The sequence below is a fragment of the Rhinoderma darwinii genome, chromosome 3 (genome assembly GCF_050947455.1).
Source record: "Rhinoderma darwinii isolate aRhiDar2 chromosome 3, aRhiDar2.hap1, whole genome shotgun sequence".
Lineage (NCBI taxonomy): Eukaryota > Metazoa > Chordata > Amphibia > Anura > Rhinodermatidae > Rhinoderma > Rhinoderma darwinii.
Genome location: NC_134689.1, coordinates 77,889,987 through 77,903,495, shown reverse-complemented (window position 1 = coordinate 77,903,495; position 13,509 = coordinate 77,889,987). Strand labels below are relative to the sequence as shown.

At 38.8% G+C, this 13,509-nt stretch overlaps 12 non-coding genes across 12 annotated transcripts; all 12 read left to right on the top strand.

The window, feature by feature from the left end:
- The first annotated feature begins 367 nt into the window (after window positions 1–367).
- On the top strand, window positions 368–450 carry TRNAL-CAG (transfer RNA leucine (anticodon CAG)). Its single transcript has one exon. It is a non-coding gene; the product is annotated as a tRNA-Leu (tRNA).
- A 1,591-nt stretch (window positions 451–2,041) lies between these two features.
- On the top strand, window positions 2,042–2,124 carry TRNAL-CAG (transfer RNA leucine (anticodon CAG)). The gene has a single exon. It is a non-coding gene; the product is annotated as a tRNA-Leu (tRNA).
- A 1,591-nt stretch (window positions 2,125–3,715) lies between these two features.
- On the top strand, window positions 3,716–3,798 carry TRNAL-AAG (transfer RNA leucine (anticodon AAG)). Its single transcript has one exon. It is a non-coding gene; the product is annotated as a tRNA-Leu (tRNA).
- A 754-nt stretch (window positions 3,799–4,552) lies between these two features.
- TRNAL-AAG (transfer RNA leucine (anticodon AAG)) lies at window positions 4,553–4,635 on the top strand. The gene has a single exon. It is a non-coding gene; the product is annotated as a tRNA-Leu (tRNA).
- Window positions 4,636–5,389: 754 nt separating this feature from the next.
- On the top strand, window positions 5,390–5,472 carry TRNAL-AAG (transfer RNA leucine (anticodon AAG)). The gene has a single exon. It is a non-coding gene; the product is annotated as a tRNA-Leu (tRNA).
- Window positions 5,473–6,226: 754 nt separating this feature from the next.
- TRNAL-AAG (transfer RNA leucine (anticodon AAG)) lies at window positions 6,227–6,309 on the top strand. Its single transcript has one exon. It is a non-coding gene; the product is annotated as a tRNA-Leu (tRNA).
- A 754-nt stretch (window positions 6,310–7,063) lies between these two features.
- Window positions 7,064–7,146, top strand: TRNAL-AAG (transfer RNA leucine (anticodon AAG)). The gene has a single exon. It is a non-coding gene; the product is annotated as a tRNA-Leu (tRNA).
- Window positions 7,147–7,900: 754 nt separating this feature from the next.
- On the top strand, window positions 7,901–7,983 carry TRNAL-AAG (transfer RNA leucine (anticodon AAG)). Its single transcript has one exon. It is a non-coding gene; the product is annotated as a tRNA-Leu (tRNA).
- A 754-nt stretch (window positions 7,984–8,737) lies between these two features.
- Window positions 8,738–8,820, top strand: TRNAL-AAG (transfer RNA leucine (anticodon AAG)). Its single transcript has one exon. It is a non-coding gene; the product is annotated as a tRNA-Leu (tRNA).
- A 754-nt stretch (window positions 8,821–9,574) lies between these two features.
- On the top strand, window positions 9,575–9,657 carry TRNAL-AAG (transfer RNA leucine (anticodon AAG)). The gene has a single exon. It is a non-coding gene; the product is annotated as a tRNA-Leu (tRNA).
- A 1,833-nt stretch (window positions 9,658–11,490) lies between these two features.
- TRNAL-AAG (transfer RNA leucine (anticodon AAG)) lies at window positions 11,491–11,573 on the top strand. Its single transcript has one exon. It is a non-coding gene; the product is annotated as a tRNA-Leu (tRNA).
- A 1,578-nt stretch (window positions 11,574–13,151) lies between these two features.
- Window positions 13,152–13,234, top strand: TRNAL-AAG (transfer RNA leucine (anticodon AAG)). The gene has a single exon. It is a non-coding gene; the product is annotated as a tRNA-Leu (tRNA).
- The last annotated feature ends 275 nt before the right edge of the window (window positions 13,235–13,509 follow it).

Sequence of the window (13,509 nt, the reverse complement as noted above, 5' to 3'; positions counted from 1 at the left end):
CCAATAACTACATGATGGAAATGGACAAGAAACAGTACTAATCTTTCTATTTTCTATTTCATATTTAAGTAACTATGTAAGACAATACAGATTCCTCTGCTTACTTGAGTGAATGTTATAGAGAATGGAACTCCACTAAACTACTGCTGGGTACCTCCCAGGGTAGTTTTTCTGTATTTTCAGGTTAAAGCAAGAACAAGGGTTCTTCAGGACCTCTTTTTTACAGCACTGTTAATCATAAACCAATAACTACATGATGGAAATGGACAAGAAACAGTTCTAATCTTTCTATTTTAAATTCCCAAAAACTGGACCCTTAACATGACGGTTTTTTCTTCCATTTCTGAAAGGCTTGGCTTTTCTATAAGTCAGGATGGCCGAGCGGTCTAAGGCGCTGCGTTCAGGTCGCAGTTTCCCCTGGAGGCGTGGGTTCAAATCCCACTTCTGACAATACAACTTTTCTTAAACACACTGAAATGTCATTCCGACAGTGCTAGTGAAAAAACCCACTATGCCAAAACACGCCCCAAAATGTTAGACTCTTCAGATGACTGGCTTGGCATCCAATCTTGAAAGTTTTCTTATTTGTGTAGGATAGGATGACCGAGCAGTCTCTCGTGAAGGCGTGGATTTAAATCCCACTTTTGAATACTCATATTTAAGTAAACTATGTAAGACAATACCGATTCCTCTGCTTACTTGAGTGAATGTTATAGAGAATGGAACTCCACTAAACTACTGCTGGGTACCTCCCAGGGTAGTTTTTCTGTATTTTCAGGTTAAAGCAAGAACAAGGGTTCTTCAGGACCTCTTTTTTACAGCACTGTTAATTATAAACCAATAACTACATGATGGAAATGGAAAAGAAACAGTACTAATCTTTCTATTTTCTATTTCATATTTAAGTAACTATGTAAGACAATACAGATTCCTCTGCTTACTTGAGTGAATGTTATAGAGAATGGAACTCCACTAAACTACTGCTGGGTACCTCCCAGGGTAGTTTTTCTGTATTTTCAGGTTAAAGCAAGAACAAGGGTTCTTCAGGACCTCTTTGTTACAGCACTGTTAATCATAAACCAATAACTACATGATGGAAATGGACAAGAAACAGTTCTAATCTTTCTATTTTAAATTCCCAAAAACTGGACCCTTAACATGACGGTTTTTTCTTCCATATCTGAAAGGCTTGGCTTTTCTATAAGTCAGGATGGCCGAGCTGTCTAAGGCGCTGCGTTAAGGTCGCAGTCTTCCCTGGAGGCGTGGGTTCAAATCCCACTTCTGACAATACAACTTTTCTTAAACACACTGCAATGTCATTCCGACAGTGCTAGTGAAAAAACCCACTATGCCAAAACACGCCCCAAAATGTTAGACTCTTCAGATGACTGGCTTGGCATCCAATCTTGAAAGTTTTCTTATTTGTGTAGGATAGGATGACCGAGCAGTCTCTCGTGAAGGCGTGGATTTAAATCCCACTTTTGAATACTCATATTTAAGTAAACTATGTAAGACAATACCGATTCCTCTGCTTACTTGAGTGAATGTTATAGAGAATGGAACTCCACTAAACTACTGCTGGGTACCTCCCAGGGTAGTTTTTCTGTATTTTCAGGTTAAAGCAAGAACAAGGGTTCTTCAGGACCTCTTTTTTACAGCACTGTTAATCATAAACCAATAACTACATGATGGAAATGGACAAGAAACAGTACTAATCTTTCTATTTTCTATTTCATATTTAAGTAACTATGTAAGACAATACAGATTCCTCTGCTTACTTGAGTGAATGTTATAGAGAATGGAACTCCACTAAACTACTGCTGGGTACCTCCCAGGGTAGTTTTTCTGTATTTTCAGGTTAAAGCAAGAACAAGGGTTCTTCAGGACCTCTTTTTTACAGCACTGTTAATCATAAACCAATAACTACATGATGGAAATGGACAAGAAACAGTTCTAATCTTTCTATTTTAAATTCCCAAAAACTGGACCCTTAACATGACGGTTTTTTCTTCCATTTCTGAAAGGCTTGGCTTTTCTATAAGTCAGGATGGCCGAGCGGTCTAAGGCGCTGCGTTCAGGTCGCAGTTTCCCCTGGAGGCGTGGGTTCAAATCCCACTTCTGACAATACAACTTTTCTTAAACACACTGAAATGTCATTCCGACAGTGCTAGTGAAAAAACCCACTATGCCAAAACACGCCCCAAAATGTTAGACTCTTCAGATGACTGGCTTGGCATCCAATCTTGAAAGTTTTCTTATTTGTGTAGGATAGGATGACCGAGCAGTCTCTCGTGAAGGCGTGGATTTAAATCCCACTTTTGAATACTCATATTTAAGTAAACTATGTAAGACAATACCGATTCCTCTGCTTACTTGAGTGAATGTTATAGAGAATGGAACTCCACTAAACTACTGCTGGGTACCTCCCAGGGTAGTTTTTCTGTATTTTCAGGTTAAAGCAAGAACAAGGGTTCTTCAGGACCTCTTTTTTACAGCACTGTTAATTATAAACCAATAACTACATGATGGAAATGGAAAAGAAACAGTACTAATCTTTCTATTTTCTATTTCATATTTAAGTAACTATGTAAGACAATACAGATTCCTCTGCTTACTTGAGTGAATGTTATAGAGAATGGAACTCCACTAAACTACTGCTGGGTACCTCCCAGGGTAGTTTTTCTGTATTTTCAGGTTAAAGCAAGAACAAGGGTTCTTCAGGACCTCTTTGTTACAGCACTGTTAATCATAAACCAATAACTACATGATGGAAATGGACAAGAAACAGTTCTAATCTTTCTATTTTAAATTCCCAAAAACTGGACCCTTAACATGACGGTTTTTTCTTCCATATCTGAAAGGCTTGGCTTTTCTATAAGTCAGGATGGCCGAGCTGTCTAAGGCGCTGCGTTAAGGTCGCAGTCTTCCCTGGAGGCGTGGGTTCAAATCCCACTTCTGACAATACAACTTTTCTTAAACACACTGCAATGTCATTCCGACAGTGCTAGTGAAAAAACCCACTATGCCAAAACACGCCCCAAAATGTTAGACTCTTCAGATGACTGGCTTGGCATCCAATCTTGAAAGTTTTCTTATTTGTGTAGGATAGGATGACCGAGCAGTCTCTCGTGAAGGCGTGGATTTAAATCCCACTTTTGAATACTCATATTTAAGTAAACTATGTAAGACAATACCGATTCCTCTGCTTACTTGAGTGAATGTTATAGAGAATGGAACTCCACTAAACTACTGCTGGGTACCTCCCAGGGTAGTTTTTCTGTATTTTCAGGTTAAAGCAAGAACAAGGGTTCTTCAGGACCTCTTTTTTACAGCACTGTTAATTATAAACCAATAACTACATGATGGAAATGGAAAAGAAACAGTACTAATCTTTCTATTTTCTATTTCATATTTAAGTAACTATGTAAGACAATACAGATTCCTCTGCTTACTTGAGTGAATGTTATAGAGAATGGAACTCCACTAAACTACTGCTGGGTACCTCCCAGGGTAGTTTTTCTGTATTTTCAGGTTAAAGCAAGAACAAGGGTTCTTCAGTACCTCTTTGTTACAGCACTGTTAATCATAAACCAATAACTACATGATGGAAATGGACAAGAAACAGTTCTAATCTTTCTATTTTAAATTCCCAAAAACTGGACCCTTAACATGACGGTTTTTTCTTCCATATCTGAAAGGCTTGGCTTTTCTATAAGTCAGGATGGCCGAGCGGTCTAAGGTGCTGCGTTAAGGTCGCAGTCTCCCCTGGAGGCGTGGGTTCAAATCCCACTTCTGACAATACAACTTTTCATAAACACACTGCAATGTCATTCCGACAGCGCTAGTGAAAAAACCCACTATGCCAAAACACGCCCCAAAATGTTAGACTCTTCAGATGACTGGCTTGGCATCCAATCTTGAAAGTTTTCTTATTTGTGTAGGATAGGATGACCGAGCAGTCTCTCGTGAAGGCGTGGATTTAAATCCCACTTTTGAATACTCATATTTAAGTAAACTATGTAAGACAATACCGATTCCTCTGCTTACTTGAGTGAATGTTATAGAGAATGGAACTCCACTAAACTACTGCTGGGTACCTCCCAGGGTAGTTTTTCTGTATTTTCAGGTTAAAGCAAGAACAAGGGTTCTTCAGGACCTCTTTTTTACAGCACTGTTAATCATAAACCAATAACTACATGATGGAAATGGACAAGAAACAGTACTAATCTTTCTATTTTCTATTTCATATTTAAGTAACTATGTAAGACAATACAGATTCCTCTGCTTACTTGAGTGAATGTTATAGAGAATGGAACTCCACTAAACTACTGCTGGGTACCTCCCAGGGTAGTTTTTCTGTATTTTCAGGTTAAAGCAAGAACAAGGGTTCTTCAGTACCTCTTTGTTACAGCACTGTTAATCATAAACCAATAACTACATGATGGAAATGGACAAGAAACAGTTCTAATCTTTCTATTTTAAATTCCCAAAAACTGGACCCTTAACATGACGGTTTTTTCTTCCATATCTGAAAGGCTTGGCTTTTCTATAAGTCAGGATGGCCGAGCGGTCTAAGGCGCTGCGTTAAGGTCGCAGTCTCCCCTGGAGGCGTGGGTTCAAATCCCACTTCTGACAATACAACTTTTCTTAAACACACTGCAATGTCATTCCGACAGCGCTAGTGAAAAAACCCACTATGCCAAAACACGCCCCAAAATGTTAGACTCTTCAGATGACTGGCTTGGCATCCAATCTTGAAAGTTTTCTTATTTGTGTAGGATAGGATGACCGAGCAGTCTCTCGTGAAGGCGTGGATTTAAATCCCACTTTTGAATACTCATATTTAAGTAAACTATGTAAGACAATACCGATTCCTCTGCTTACTTGAGTGAATGTTATAGAGAATGGAACTCCACTAAACTACTGCTGGGTACCTCCCAGGGTAGTTTTTCTGTATTTTCAGGTTAAAGCAAGAACAAGGGTTCTTCAGGACCTCTTTTTTACAGCACTGTTAATCATAAACCAATAACTACATGATGGAAATGGACAAGAAACAGTACTAATCTTTCTATTTTCTATTTCATATTTAAGTAACTATGTAAGACAATACAGATTCCTCTGCTTACTTGAGTGAATGTTATAGAGAATGGAACTCCACTAAACTACTGCTGGGTACCTCCCAGGGTAGTTTTTCTGTATTTTCAGGTTAAAGCAAGAACAAGGGTTCTTCAGTACCTCTTTGTTACAGCACTGTTAATCATAAACCAATAACTACATGATGGAAATGGACAAGAAACAGTTCTAATCTTTCTATTTTAAATTCCCAAGAACTGGACCCTTAACATGACGGTTTTTTCTTCCATATCTGAAAGGCTTTGCTTTTCTATAAGTCAGGATGGCCGAGCGGTCTAAGGCGCTGCGTTAAGGTCGCAGTCTCCCCTGGAGGCGTGGGTTCAAATCCCACTTCTGACAATACAACTTTTCTTAAACACACTGCAATGTCATTCCGACAGTGCTAGTGAAAAAACCCACTATGCCAAAACACGCCCCAAAATGTTAGACTCTTCAGATGACTGGCTTGGCATCCAATCTTGAAAGTTTTCTTATTTGTGTAGGATAGGATGACCGAGCAGTCTCTCGTGAAGGCGTGGATTTAAATCCCACTTTTGAATACTCATATTTAAGTAAACTATGTAAGACAATACCGATTCCTCTGCTTACTTGAGTGAATGTTATAGAGAATGGAACTCCACTAAACTACTGCTGGGTACCTCCCAGGGTAGTTTTTCTGTATTTTCAGGTTAAAGCAAGAACAAGGGTTCTTCAGGACCTCTTTTTTACAGCACTGTTAATTATAAACCAATAACTACATGATGGAAATGGAAAAGAAACAGTACTAATCTTTCTATTTTCTATTTCATATTTAAGTAACTATGTAAGACAATACAGATTCCTCTGCTTACTTGAGTGAATGTTATAGAGAATGGAACTCCACTAAACTACTGCTGGGTACCTCCCAGGGTAGTTTTTCTGTATTTTCAGGTTAAAGCAAGAACAAGGGTTCTTCAGTACCTCTTTGTTACAGCACTGTTAATCATAAACCAATAACTACATGATGGAAATGGACAAGAAACAGTTCTAATCTTTCTATTTTAAATTCCCAAAAACTGGACCCTTAACATGACGGTTTTTTCTTCCATATCTGAAAGGCTTGGCTTTTCTATAAGTCAGGATGGCCGAGCGGTCTAAGGCGCTGCGTTAAGGTCGCAGTCTCAGCTGGAGGCGTGGGTTCAAATCCCACTTCTGACAATACAACTTTTCATAAACACACTGCAATGTCATTCCGACAGCGCTAGTGAAAAAACCCACTATGCCAAAACACGCCCCAAAATGTTAGACTCTTCAGATGACTGGCTTGGCATCCAATCTTGAAAGTTTTCTTATTTGTGTAGGATAGGATGACCGAGCAGTCTCTCGTGAAGGCGTGGATTTAAATCCCACTTTTGAATACTCATATTTAAGTAAACTATGTAAGACAATACCGATTCCTCTGCTTACTTGAGTGAATGTTATAGAGAATGGAACTCCACTAAACTACTGCTGGGTACCTCCCAGGGTAGTTTTTCTGTATTTTCAGGTTAAAGCAAGAACAAGGGTTCTTCAGGACCTCTTTTTTACAGCACTGTTAATCATAAACCAATAACTACATGATGGAAATGGACAAGAAACAGTACTAATCTTTCTATTTTCTATTTCATATTTAAGTAACTATGTAAGACAATACAGATTCCTCTGCTTACTTGAGTGAATGTTATAGAGAATGGAACTCCACTAAACTACTGCTGGGTACCTCCCAGGGTAGTTTTTCTGTATTTTCAGGTTAAAGCAAGAACAAGGGTTCTTCAGTACCTCTTTGTTACAGCACTGTTAATCATAAACCAATAACTACATGATGGAAATGGACAAGAAACAGTTCTAATCTTTCTATTTTAAATTCCCAAAAACTGGACCCTTAACATGACGGTTTTTTCTTCCATATCTGAAAGGCTTGGCTTTTCTATAAGTCAGGATGGCCGAGCGGTCTAAGGCGCTGCGTTAAGGTCGCAGTCTCCCCTGGAGGCGTGGGTTCAAATCCCACTTCTGACAATACAACTTTTCTTAAACACACTGCAATGTCATTCCGACAGCGCTAGTGAAAAAACCCACTATGCCAAAACACGCCCCAAAATGTTAGACTCTTCAGATGACTGGCTTGGCATCCAATCTTGAAAGTTTTCTTATTTGTGTAGGATAGGATGACCGAGCAGTCTCTCGTGAAGGCGTGGATTTAAATCCCACTTTTGAATACTCATATTTAAGTAAACTATGTAAGACAATACCGATTCCTCTGCTTACTTGAGTGAATGTTATAGAGAATGGAACTCCACTAAACTACTGCTGGGTACCTCCCAGGGTAGTTTTTCTGTATTTTCAGGTTAAAGCAAGAACAAGGGTTCTTCAGGACCTCTTTTTTACAGCACTGTTAATCATAAACCAATAACTACATGATGGAAATGGACAAGAAACAGTACTAATCTTTCTATTTTCTATTTCATATTTAAGTAACTATGTAAGACAATACAGATTCCTCTGCTTACTTGAGTGAATGTTATAGAGAATGGAACTCCACTAAACTACTGCTGGGTACCTCCCAGGGTAGTTTTTCTGTATTTTCAGGTTAAAGCAAGAACAAGGGTTCTTCAGTACCTCTTTGTTACAGCACTGTTAATCATAAACCAATAACTACATGATGGAAATGGACAAGAAACAGTTCTAATCTTTCTATTTTAAATTCCCAAGAACTGGACCCTTAACATGACGGTTTTTTCTTCCATATCTGAAAGGCTTTGCTTTTCTATAAGTCAGGATGGCCGAGCGGTCTAAGGCGCTGCGTTAAGGTCGCAGTCTCCCCTGGAGGCGTGGGTTCAAATCCCACTTCTGACAATACAACTTTTCTTAAACACACTGCAATGTCATTCCGACAGTGCTAGTGAAAAAACCCACTATGCCAAAACACGCCCCAAAATGTTAGACTCTTCAGATGACTGGCTTGGCATCCAATCTTGAAAGTTTTCTTATTTGTGTAGGATAGGATGACCGAGCAGTCTCTCGTGAAGGCGTGGATTTAAATCCCACTTTTGAATACTCATATTTAAGTAAACTATGTAAGACAATACCGATTCCTCTGCTTACTTGAGTGAATGTTATAGAGAATGGAACTCCACTAAACTACTGCTGGGTACCTCCCAGGGTAGTTTTTCTGTATTTTCAGGTTAAAGCAAGAACAAGGGTTCTTCAGGACCTCTTTTTTACAGCACTGTTAATTATAAACCAATAACTACATGATGGAAATGGAAAAGAAACAGTACTAATCTTTCTATTTTCTATTTCATATTTAAGTAACTATGTAAGACAATACAGATTCCTCTGCTTACTTGAGTGAATGTTATAGAGAATGGAACTCCACTAAACTACTGCTGGGTACCTCCCAGGGTAGTTTTTCTGTATTTTCAGGTTAAAGCAAGAACAAGGGTTCTTCAGTACCTCTTTGTTACAGCACTGTTAATCATAAACCAATAACTACATGATGGAAATGGACAAGAAACAGTTCTAATCTTTCTATTTTAAATTCCCAAAAACTGGACCCTTAACATGACGGTTTTTTCTTCCATATCTGAAAGGCTTGGCTTTTCTATAAGTCAGGATGGCCGAGCGGTCTAAGGCGCTGCGTTAAGGTCGCAGTCTCAGCTGGAGGCGTGGGTTCAAATCCCACTTCTGACAATACAACTTTTCATAAACACACTGCAATGTCATTCCGACAGCGCTAGTGAAAAAACCCACTATGCCAAAACACGCCCCAAAATGTTAGACTCTTCAGATGACTGGCTTGGCATCCAATCTTGAAAGTTTTCTTATTTGTGTAGGATAGGATGACCGAGCAGTCTCTCGTGAAGGCGTGGATTTAAATCCCACTTTTGAATACTCATATTTAAGTAAACTATGTAAGACAATACCGATTCCTCTGCTTACTTGAGTGAATGTTATAGAGAATGGAACTCCACTAAACTACTGCTGGGTACCTCCCAGGGTAGTTTTTCTGTATTTTCAGGTTAAAGCAAGAACAAGGGTTCTTCAGGACCTCTTTTTTACAGCACTGTTAATCATAAACCAATAACTACATGATGGAAATGGACAAGAAACAGTACTAATCTTTCTATTTTCTATTTCATATTTAAGTAACTATGTAAGACAATACAGATTCCTCTGCTTACTTGAGTGAATGTTATAGAGAATGGAACTCCACTAAACTACTGCTGGGTACCTCCCAGGGTAGTTTTTCTGTATTTTCAGGTTAAAGCAAGAACAAGGGTTCTTCAGTACCTCTTTGTTACAGCACTGTTAATCATAAACCAATAACTACATGATGGAAATGGACAAGAAACAGTTCTAATCTTTCTATTTTAAATTCCCAAGAACTGGACCCTTAACATGACGGTTTTTTCTTCCATATCTGAAAGGCTTGGCTTTTCTATAAGTCAGGATGGCCGAGCGGTCTAAGGCGCTGCGTTAAGGTCGCAGTCTCCCCTGGAGGCGTGGGTTCAAATCCCACTTCTGGCAATACAACTTTTCTTAAACACACTGCAATGTCATTCCGACAGTGCTAGTGAAAAAACCCACTATGCCAAAACACGCCCCAAAATGTTAGACTCTTCAGATGACTGGCTTGGCATCCAATCTTGAAAGTTTTCTTATTTGTGTAGGATAGGATGACCGAGCAGTCTCTCGTGAAGGCGTGGATTTAAATCCCACTTTTGAATACTCATATTTAAGTAAACTATGTAAGACAATACCGATTCCTCTGCTTACTTGAGTGAATGTTATAGAGAATGGAACTCCACTAAACTACTGCTGGGTACCTCCCAGGGTAGTTTTTCTGTATTTTCAGGTTAAAGCAAGAACAAGGGTTCTTCAGGACCTCTTTTTTACAGCACTGTTAATTATAAACCAATAACTACATGATGGAAATGGAAAAGAAACAGTACTAATCTTTCTATTTTCTATTTCATATTTAAGTAACTATGTAAGACAATACAGATTCCTCTGCTTACTTGAGTGAATGTTATAGAGAATGGAACTCCACTAAACTACTGCTGGGTACCTCCCAGGGTAGTTTTTCTGTATTTTCAGGTTAAAGCAAGAACAAGGGTTCTTCAGGACCTCTTTTTTACAGCACTGTTAATTATAAACCAATAACTACATGATGGAAATGGAAAAGAAACAGTACTAATCTTTCTATTTTCTATTTCATATTTAAGTAACTATGTAAGACAATACAGATTCCTCTGCTTACTTGAGTGAATGTAATAGAGAATGGAACTCCACTAAACTACTGCTGGGTACCTCCCAGGGTAGTTTTTCTGTATTTTCAGGTTAAAGCAAGAACAAGGGTTCTTCAGTACCTCTTTGTTACAGCACTGTTAATCATAAACCAATAACTACATGATGGAAATGGACAAGAAACAGTTCTAATCTTTCTATTTTAAATTCCCAAGAACTGGACCCTTAACATGACGGTTTTTTCTTCCATATCTGAAAGGCTTGGCTTTTCTATAAGTCAGGATGGCCGAGCGGTCTAATGCGCTGCGTTAAGGTCGCAGTCTCCCCTGGAGGCGTGGGTTCAAATCCCACTTCTGACAATACAACTTTTCTTAAACACACTGCAATGTCATTCCGACAGTGCTAGTGAAAAAACCCACTATGCCAAAACACGCCCCAAAATGTTAGACTCTTCAGATGACTGGCTTGGCATCCAATCTTGAAAGTTTTCTTATTTGTGTAGGATAGGATGACCGAGCAGTCTCTCGTGAAGGCGTGGATTTAAATCCCACTTTTGAATACTCATATTTAAGTAAACTATGTAAGACAATACCGATTCCTCTGCTTACTTGAGTGAATGTTATAGAGAATGGAACTCCACTAAACTACTGCTGGGTACCTCCCAGGGTAGTTTTTCTGTATTTTCAGGTTAAAGCAAGAACAAGGGTTCTTCAGGACCTCTTTTTTACAGCACTGTTAATCATAAACCAATAACTACATGATGGAAATGGACAAGAAACAGTACTAATCTTTCTATTTTCTATTTCATATTTAAGTAACTATGTAAGACAATACAGATTCCTCTGCTTACTTGAGTGAATGTTATAGAGAATGGAACTCCACTAAACTACTGCTGGGTACCTCCCAGGGTAGTTTTTCTGTATTTTCAGGTTAAAGCAAGAACAAGGGTTCTTCAGTACCTCTTTGTTACAGCACTGTTAATCATAAACCAATAACTACATGATGGAAATGGACAAGAAACAGTTCTAATCTTTCTATTTTAAATTCCCAAAAACTGGACCCTTAACATGACGGTTTTTTCTTCCATATCTGAAAGGCTTGGCTTTTCTATAAGTCAGGATGGCCGAGCGGTCTAAGGCGCTGCGTTAAGGTCGCAGTCTCCCCTGGAGGCGTGGGTTCAAATCCCACTTCTGACAATACAACTTTTCATAAACACACTGCAATGTCATTCCGACAGCGCTAGTGAAAAAACACGCCCCAAAATGTTAGACTCTTCAGATAACTGGCTTGGCATCCAATCTTGAAAGTTTTCTTATTTGTGTAGGATAGGATGACCGAGCAGTCTCTCGTGAAGGCGTGGATTTAAATCCCACTTTTGAATACTCATATTTAAGTAAACTATGTAAGACAATACCGATTCCTCTGCTTACTTGAGTGAATGTTATAGAGAATGGAACTCCACTAAACTACTGCTGGGTACCTCCCAGGGTAGTTTTTCTGTATTTTCAGGTTAAAGCAAGAACAAGGGTTCTTCAGGACCTCTTTTTTACAGCACTGTTAATTATAAACCAATAACTACATGATGGAAATGGAAAAGAAACAGTACTAATCTTTCTATTTTCTATTTCATATTTAAGTAACTATGTAAGACAATACAGATTCCTCTGCTTACTTGAGTGAATGTTATAGAGAATGGAACTCCACTAAACTACTGCTGGGTACCTCCCAGGGTAGTTTTTCTGTATTTTCAGGTTAAAGCAAGAACAAGGGTTCTTCAGGACCTCTTTGTTACAGCACTGTTAATCATAAACCAATAACTACATGATGGAAATGGACAAGAAACAGTTCTAATCTTTCTATTTTAAATTCCCAAAAACTGGACCCTTAACATGACGGTTTTTTCTTCCATATCTGAAAGGCTTGGCTTTTCTATAAGTCAGGATGGCCGAGCGGTCTAAGGCGCTGCGTTAAGGTCGCAGTCTCCCCTGGAGGCGTGGGTTTGAAATCCCACTTCTGACAATACAACTTTTATTAAACACACTGCAATGTCATTCCGACAGCGCTAGTGAAAAAACCCACTATGCCAAAACACGCCCCAAAATGTTAGACTCTTCAGATGACTGGCTTGGCATCCAATCTTGAAAGTTTTCTTATTTGTGTAGGTTAGGATGACCGAGCAGTCTCTCGTGAAGGCGTGGATTTAAATCCCACTTTTGAATACTCATATTTAAGTAAACTATGTAAGACAATACCGATTCCTCTGCTTACTTGAGTGAATGTTATAGAGAATGGAACTCCACTAAACTACTGCTGGGTACCTCCCAGGGTAGTTTTTCTGTATTTTCAGGTTAAAGCAAGAACAAGGGTTCTTCAGGACCTCTTTTTTACAGCACTGTTAATCATAAACCAATAACTACATGATGGAAATGGACAAGAAACAGTACTAATCTTTCTATTTTCTATTTCATATTTAAGTAAACTATGTAAGACAATACCGATTCCTCTGCTTACTTGAGTGAATGTTATAGAGAATGGAACTCCACTAAACTACTGCTGGGTACCTCCCAGGGTAGTTTTTCTGTATTTTCAGGTTAAAGCAAGAACAAGGGTTCTTCAGGACCTCTTTTTTACAGCACTGTTAATCATAAACCAATAACTACATGATGGAAATGGACAAGAAACAGTACTAATCTTTCTATTTTAAATTCCTAAAAACTGGACCCTTAACATTACGGTTTTTTCTTCCATTTCTGAAAGGCTTGGCTTTTCTATAAGTCAGGATGGCCGAGCGGTCTAAGGCGCTGCGTTAAGGTCGCAGTCTCCCCTGGAGGCGTGGGTTCAAATCCCTCTTCTGACAATACAACTTTTATTAAACACGCCCCAAAATGTTAGATAGACTCTTCAGATGACTGTCTTGGCATCCAATCTTGAAAGTTTTCTTATTTGTGTAGGATAGGATGACCGAGCAGTCTCTCGTGAAGGCGTGGATTTAAATCCCACTTTTGAATACTCATATTTAAGTAAACTATGTAAGACAATACCGATTCCTCTGCTTACTTGAGTGAATGTTATAGAGAATGGAACTCCACTAAACTACTGCTGGGTACCTCCCAGGGTAGTTTTTCTGTATTT